General features: G+C 45.7%; 1 long non-coding RNA gene across 3 annotated transcripts in view; it reads left to right on the top strand.

The window, feature by feature from the left end:
* The first annotated feature begins 188 nt into the window (after positions 1 to 188).
* LOC122469373 overlaps positions 189 to 8,241 on the top strand; it is a 29,392-nt gene continuing 21,339 nt past the window's right edge. For all 3 annotated transcript variants that reach the window (XR_006293449.1, XR_006293450.1, XR_006293448.1), the window contains exons 1-2: positions 189 to 278; positions 3,748 to 3,938. This is a non-coding gene — a long non-coding RNA (uncharacterized LOC122469373). The remainder of the gene's footprint in view (positions 279 to 3,747; positions 3,939 to 8,241) is intronic.

The following is an 8,241-nucleotide window of genomic DNA, read 5'->3' as shown; positions in this document are numbered from 1 at the left end:
GGCCCTCCGCCGGAAGGCGAGGCCGACACCCCTCTCCGAGGGCCGCGGACGTCCCTAAGAGGCCTGCGCGCTCTCCGAGGAAGGCGGGCGTCTCTATGGTTGATTCCGCGCGTTCGCCGCCATCTTGTGCAGGGGACCTTGAACGAGGAGCCGCGGGGGCACTGCTTTGAGGCGGGGTTTGGAGGAGCGGCGGGTGGGCGGGCTTCTAGCAGACGGCAGGTGGCGTGATTCTCCTGTGGGAGCCGGTGGAGATTGGCCAGGGGGAACTGGCTCTCTCGGTGTGTACTCGTGGACACCCTTAGGGTTGGGGACCGGGACCCGCCGGGTGACGTGCACGTGAGGCGGAGGCGGTGGCGTCAGGCGTGGGAGGAGGGGTTGCCACCCTTGCAGACGTCTGGGCCCGGCGGAGGCGTGTCTGAGAGCCCCGCGCGCGCGCTGCTCACGTTTTTGCCACGCCTGCCGCGGCGGTTGGCTTGCGTTCCAGTCTACCTCCAGAGACAGGCCTCCACGAGGCAGGGACGCAATCAGTATTTCTGTTGGATGGTTTCATGTCATTTGACGTCTGAGTCCCTTTATCTGGTGCTACTGTCCGACCTCCTGGGTTGTATATGGGTACAGGCTCTCCTGCCAGCTTTTGGTGAAGTGCCACAATGAGCACACGTGTAACACCTAAAGAAAAGATAAAGGGGCGGGGAGGGGGGGGGGATGGGATCGGTTCTCTTGCGTCAGATCAGTGAGGGTTACTAATTAGATTAGAAAAAAAAATTCTCAGAAGAAAGAAAGAAAAACATTCCTTCTCAGGTGAATTTAAAAAGACAGGTGGAGGCAAGTTCTAGAGCTGTCCACTAGGGTAGCCACTAATGGCTAGGGGACATTAAGCTAGCCACATTTCAAACCGCCAATGACCACATGTAACGAATGGCTACCTTATTGGACAGCGTAGATTATACCACATTGCCTGCATTACAGAAAGTTGTATTCAGCGCCGCGGATCTAGATCCCGGGACGGGGAAATCACCCTGTGTTGGTAATCCAAGTCTTTTTGTAAGCGCTGCGAGGTCATGGTTAATCACGTTAGTCCTCTAGACACAGTTCATGCTAATGCATGTTTACATATGAATGTGTTTGTTAGCATAAGCCCCATCAACAAATAATAATCGAATGACTACAGCATGTAAAGCTTTTGTTTAGAGGATGGAGGGAGTGGAAACAATAGTTAACAATTATCAAGTAATTAAGAGCCAGCCAGCCTTACATGCATTCTCTTATGATGCTTCTGCAAATTTATAAGGTCGGTGCTGGTATTTGCAGTTGATAGATGAGGGCACTGAGGTTTATGCTCATGATGACACAAACTACTAAGTCCAAGATCTTAACCATTAGCTATATTGCTTCTTTGGGGGCGGAATAAAACATCCTTTGTCTTCAGATAGCTTAGAATCTGATATGGGGAAGACATGCTGTAATTATATGAGAATGTGATAAATGCCAAAGGATTTGGAATAGAATCTAATTAATAAAATCAAGGGAGGAAAAAAAAACCCTCAGCTTTTTGTTTGTTGTCAGAGGAGGAAGAGAGCAGGAGGTAAAGCTTTAAGAAGGACAGATAAAAGTTGGATTTACAATAATGGAGGTAGATGAGGGCATAAGGCATACCAGGCAAAAGAGAATAAATGAAATAAGCCAAAGCATGAGGATAATTTTAGTCCTCCAAAGGTGCAAGTAAACCAGACTTCTCTGATTTTACCTCTTATGAGCAGACATCCATGCTGTATCAATGACTTGAGCTTCAAAGACACGTTTGCTAATGGAACCAAATGAATTAGACCAATTTACTGACAGACTTAATTTTTGTTGAGTATTGTTCTATATAGTCATACAAAATAAGCCCTTCATGAAAATGGGTAATATTTTTATATAGCCAAGCCAATGTAAAAACAATTGCCTGACTTTGTTAATTCACCAGGGTTTATAGCATCTTTGTTGATAATTTTCTGGTGCCATGAGTTCTTTAATCTTTGCTGATAGGTGAGCCTAAATGTGAGTTTAGGTTCCTGGGACAGAGAGTGGGTTTCAAAGCACGGTTTTTTCTTGCAGTAAAGTCCTTTCCAATTGGAGTCCTCAGTGCCAGCTGTAGTTGAAAACTCATTTTGTCACCACTGCTGCCAGCAGGGGGAGTCCTGCTCCCTTAAATAGTACACTCAAAGGCTTCACAAACTGGCTTCTTACCCTTTCTCCTGTCACAGAGTGCCAGTCTGGAGGCAGAGGCTGCACTTTGACTCAGACTGCTTCATTAAGATGTTATTCCCCCGTCCACGTGAGGGCTTGCCTTTTGAGTCCCACATCCCGTAAGGATGCCATGAAGAGTCACCCTTGTGCTGAGTTTCATTTCAAGATATTTTCAAGTATTCAATATGGCATATAACTTAAAATATTTATAAATAGTTTTAAATACGTGTTTTAATATTTAAGGTTGAATTTAAAATTAAAGTTCAGGGGTGCCTGGGGGGCCCAGTCGGTTAAGCGTCTGACTTCAGCTCAGGTCATAATCTCGCAGTTCGTAAGTTCGAGCCCCGCGTCGGGCTCTGTGCTGACAGCTCAGAGCCTGGAGCCTGCTTTGGATTCTGTGTCTCCCTCTCTCTCTGTGCCCCTCCCCAACTCATGCTCGGTCTCTCAAAAATAAATAAACAAAAAAAAATTTTTTTAGTAAATAAAATTAAAGTTCGTTTAAACCTATTTTAAAGTAATTAAAATAGTGTAATAGCAGTGAAAGTATTCAGTAGATCGAGTTTCAAATCCCAGTTCCTGTCAATATCATTTTATAAAAGAAGGGCATTTTAATATTTTCCCCCACATATATACAGGAAGGAAGATAGGCCATAATCTCATGATTTAAAAACTAAATAATTTCTACCTTATGAGAATTCATTGCATGATTCTTACTTTTCAGAATTTGCTGAGGATCAGTGAAAACATCATCCCAAGGACTAGCATTTGAGAACCATCTATTTTATTTTTCCAAACCTTATCTGGCCATCTGTAAAGTAGTTACCCTCTAGTCTGAATCTAGCATTATTAGCGCTGACCACTTCAGTGTTATAAAAGGATTTGCTGGGATGGTAGGTGTGTGTATGTTGCGGAGACCCAGAGCCGTGAGTCAGTAAGAGAAGAGGTCGGGGGCTCCAGCCTGTGCATGGGCAGAGGGATCCAGAGTTCCCAGGCTGGCAGGGGCAGAAGTGGGTGAGAGCGGGATGCAGACTCCTTTTTTTCTCAGCAGTCAGGTGACTAGGCCCCCATCAGCCAGGCTGGTTTTGGGCTCATGTTCTTAGGGGCTATCTGGAAGAGTGGGAACAACAATGGATAACATTTTGGTTACAATCAGGACGTTAATACACAGACACAGGTTTGATTTCAGGGGCAATGGAAGCCCCTCCCAAATAGCTGTCCATCTTCTGGCTGGTACCTGAAATTCCTTTAAGTAAAATTGCTCAACATGCAAATAACTCTAGAAACCAAGACAGAGTTTTCCACAACCGCTAACACAGAGTGCTTACTATTTGCCAGACACTGTCTTAAGTGTTTTGCCTAGATTTACTAATTTAATCCTCAGAGTCCCATGGACCGTTACAGTATTATTATTCTCGTTTTACAGAGGAGGAAACTATGGTAAAGAGGCCATGTCACTTGCCCAGGTCCCTAGTAGTAAGTAGCAGAGCAGGGTTTGAATTCCTGTGTCCTTGCTTTTAGCCATCCTGCTAGAACGGCTCCATGTCCATGTGGAAGCGGTACCGCCACACCCTTTCCTGCTGTGGGGAGGCCAGTGGGGAGCCAGAAGGCACTTGTGTGGGAAAGGATGCCAGGAATGGAGCCTGGCCACCACAGAGGCGAGCTTTGCAGAAAACACCTCCATCTGGTCTGCTACTCTGCATGTGGTACAGGTATTTGGTGTGGGGTAGGGGTGGGAGGTCATGCAGATTTCAAACCACATGTTTCCAAACCCCTCAGCAGCTGCCTTTTACCTATTAGATCTCCTATCTAGGATCCTTTTAGTGGAAATATTTTTAAAGTGTCCTCTTCCCCCCCACTGAATGTGAAGTTTTTGACTTAACACTCACAACTTCTCTTTTGCTAGATGGCCCAGAAAGCTGTTCAATTTCCCCCTTTGTGTGGAACCATTTGATTTTTAACTTGTAGGTTCTCCTTGGCCACATCTCCTATCTTGCCTTATCGGCTCTCCTCCCTTCTGTAAATAGCCCTCGGATCCCACCTGTGTTCCCTGGCACGGGCTTGCCAAAAGGCAGGGCACACAGGCCACCACAGCAGAAAGCCAGTTGGAGCTGGGGCTTTTAGTGGAACCTGACACTTCAGTAATAGGAAGCTGGCTACAAAGCCCAAGATCAGGAGCAGCTCGACACAGACAGTAGTAGTTACTCCCCAGATTAAACACTTGCTGTCTCTCAGGACTTGGTCAAGACGGGTTTGCACTGTAATTTCTTGGGTACCTATCTCTTCCCCACTGGAGTCTAAGCTCCTTCAGGGAAGAGATTACATCTAATGTTTTTCTCCCAAAAAGCAAAAAACACTATATATTAAGTATTCAAACGAGTTGTCTTCAGTGGGACCCCAGATGCCTGAAAATTTAACAGTGCGCTCACACGTCACTGACCAGAATCTAGAAAAGGAAGACTCTACCAGCCAGGGAAGTGAGTCACTTAGGTGGCCACCGGTGCAAGAACAGACTGGAGATCTCTTGTCGGTTCCCTGACATGCTCTGCTCTGCCCCACCTCCAGGCCTCTTGCACACAACTGTATGTGTCACTGGGGCTTGTTGAAAGGTGGAGTGAAGGTTGTTGTTGCTGGTATGTTCTGCTCCACACTCAGTAATTCTGGCAAAGAAATTCCAGAGCCTTCAATGTTCCTACTGTACTCCCCAACCCCCTCCCCAGTCATTGGAGGTCTTTTCTGTTCTGGGCATTTGCTCAAGAATACCCTTGAATCCTGCCTGAGGTTTGACTGAGCTCTATTGGAATGGCTGGTTTTAGTTGGAATTCCACAGAGAACCTCATAAGACTCAGTAGTCAGTGGAGATGACCCATGTAGTGTCTCTAGTTTGCAGACTGAGACAAGCCCAACACCTCACACACCACCACTCCTTCAGGCACTGGATGTGCACGGCTGGTGTTTTACTCCACGGGGTTGGCCGGCTGGGCTTAAGTCAGTATCACAACAGGTTGGATAAATGGGCACCAGATGTTGGGTTGAAGGCTTACCCAGCTGTTCATCAAAACTACCTGCTTGATTTTATCTCAGTTCAGAATCTCTTCTCTCTCCAACTGATTGCCTGATCCCAGAGTCAAAGATCTTAAAATTCAATCTTAAACAGGAGACTGAAAAGCAAACAATTTCTCAAGAAGTTTCAAATATATTTGTGGGAGTTGGGAGTGGACAAATATTCTTTTTTTTTTTTTTTTTTTAATCTAGGAGGTGGTCCTTTTGAAACTTCACATGAAAAAGTTGAGTACTCTTGGCCTTCCAAATTTGAAGTGGCATTTAAGTTTGATTTCCATTTTTCTTAATGCCAGAGAAGCTTTGAGGCATTTCTTATTCATTCTCCAGGGCTTCATTGGGTTTTCAGCCTATTTCAAAAATAATGATGTCACTACCTACAGTGGAGTGAAGTCTTTACAAGGCAACTCATTTGCCTAAAATGTCTGGGAAGTCACATCCAGACAAAGAAATTACCAAGAGCATTTTCTTCAGGTATAAAAAAGTGTAGTTTATTCACCCAGAACTTTGGTTTCTTTGAGATGTTGAGTGTCCCATTTTAAGACTTAAAAGACTGCTTTTATCTGGTAAAATCTCATCCCAGCTGGAGTTACAGGACATGCTGATCTGGAGCCTTGACTGAATTGACAGCCATCCACACGCAGAACCGCAGTGCTTTTGGTCTCCTGCTTTGTGGACAGGGATAAGAGGGTAACCCACAGGGTAAACCCAAGAAAATTCACCAGAATGTCTTGTGCTGATAGTTTAACGAAATTCTCCCTCCAGCACTTTCTGACAGGGCATGGGGATTTTCTCGTGTCATCAGACTTCAGGAGTGATTATGTCATCCAGGTGCAGGTGTTCTTGGCTGTCCTTTACCTGTTGTCTCCTCATGTCACATATAGCCAAGAAAGCAGATGACAGGTTCATCTCTGTTACACACGGAATTGCCAAGTGGTTGCCTAGCAACTCAGCACAATCAACATGGTCTCTGTTATGGAATGTAGAGTGGTTGGCTTTCAAGAATGACTGTATTTGCATATTTCTTTGGGGCCTCCAGAAAAATAGGTATGTTTTCCTGGATTTAAGGTTATTAAAATGGCCTTTTGTATTGCTTCACCCTAGTACTCATTTTATAAAGTGACAGTCATCTAATCAAACTGTTAACATAGCAATTGCTTCGATTAAATTCAATTCAGTAAGCATCTTCTATATACGGGATACTATACCAGATACCATAAAGAGTTATAAGGAAGAACAAGTGTGGTCCCTGTCTCAGGGAACGTCTGTGTTTAGTAGATGTGTATAAATCTGTTGTTTACACGTGTGAAACAGACAGCTATGATGTGTATGAAAAATAAAGGTATTTTTATTTGGAAGTGTTCCTTTGTGTTTGATCAAAGGATTTTTCACTTTTATCTAGATTCCTTCCTTTATAGCTTACAGCGACGATCCGTTCAAAAAGCTGCAATCAGTTCAAAATCACTTTTAAGACCTCACTCTTATTGGCATCTCAGTAATTAGCAGCTCTTACCCAGCTCGTGTTGGATGTGACACCGCCAGTGTTGTCGGCTGGCACAGTGCTGCCCTGCGTCTGTACCGTGGTCTTTCTGCCTAATTGCTGCTGAGATGCTCACAGCCTTCCCACCTCTATTCTGCACATTCCAGTTTAAAAGAAGCCCCTTGCCTTTCTTTGTCTACTTTGCAGCAGTGCCATCAGCCTCTGTCCACTTAAGGAGGGACTTTAGAATGTTCCATATCTTGCATCAGGGAGTCTTTTGATCACTCGAGCGAAGTTCTTTCCCACCAGAAAGATGGTTGCTAGACAGAGCCTGGAGTTTGACCAGCCCCTTTCCCTTGAGTTGGTTTGCTTGGTGGATTGGTCTCGCATCTTCCTCAAGAAGGCACCAGGGCCTGGTGTGAAGGAACTGTTCCTGACGGCTTTGGTGCGCACCCTTGCACCCTCATTAGCTGCCCCTCCTGAGTGGACTCCATCTGGAATCCACAAAGAAAAGAGGAAGCCTTTGAGGGCAGCTGGGCTGTGGCACCAGCGTTCTCCTCCACCACCTTCTGTTAGCACACTGTGGTTTCTGTGCTCGCCTTCCCCAGATCCAGTGCGGGACTGGTGTCTCGCTCATTGTCTCCACCATCTAGTTCCCTCGGATCTTTTGCCATTCTCAAGAAATCACCCAGACCTCTTGTGTTCACACAGGGCATCTGACCTTTGCTTCCAGATCCGACGGCAGGCAGAAGAAAGGGGGCAGAAGGGAGAGGAGGACCAGACAAAAGGAGACACTGTATTGATGTTTGCCTTCTTGTTCTTGATTTTATCCTCACACGTCTTCTCGTCTTCTCAGTAGCTCCTGCTGGCCCGCTCTGCAGATGAAACTCCAGAAGTGCTAATACCCACCATTCTACTGAGCATGAGCATATTGTCCCAAGGCAGCTCTTCACTTATGATCAAACCAGCCAACATTTACCATGTGCTGTGTGTCTCCTAAGGGTCAGGGACATGGTAAAGAATAACACAGTTTCTAACCCTGAGCAGGTCACCAGTCGGTTCTGTTAGGTGCTATAATGAGGACTGGGAACAGAGACAGAAGAGCAGTGAGTTCAGGTAGAGGGTGGGAGTTCAGGAAGAGATGTGTCTAACCCTTCAACTAGACCCGGGAGGCTGGCGGACCAGGGAGGTCTCTCTACTTACCTTTAGGAATGGGCCAAGAGCAGAGCGTCTGTGTCCCTTTGATGTTAGGAAATCCTTTATTGCTCTGATCTAAATCCTTTCCCCTGAAGTTTATACCCTGTATTGCCTCATTCCAATGTCAGTTGAAATAGCAAAAATCATTGCCTGGTAACCTAGTCAGTCAGAAGCCTTTAGTAAATCATCTCTGGTACTCTACCTTAATACAGGACAAAACCTATTTTCTTCCTACCCCAACCCCTGCAGCTTGACTTCTCCAGCTGCTGCCCCGGGGA

The sequence above is a fragment of the Prionailurus bengalensis genome, chromosome B3 (genome assembly GCF_016509475.1).
Source record: "Prionailurus bengalensis isolate Pbe53 chromosome B3, Fcat_Pben_1.1_paternal_pri, whole genome shotgun sequence".
NCBI classification, from domain to species: domain Eukaryota; kingdom Metazoa; phylum Chordata; class Mammalia; order Carnivora; family Felidae; genus Prionailurus; species Prionailurus bengalensis.
The sequence above is the reverse complement of the archived record's forward strand: the minus strand, read 5'-3'. Positions and strand labels throughout refer to the sequence as shown.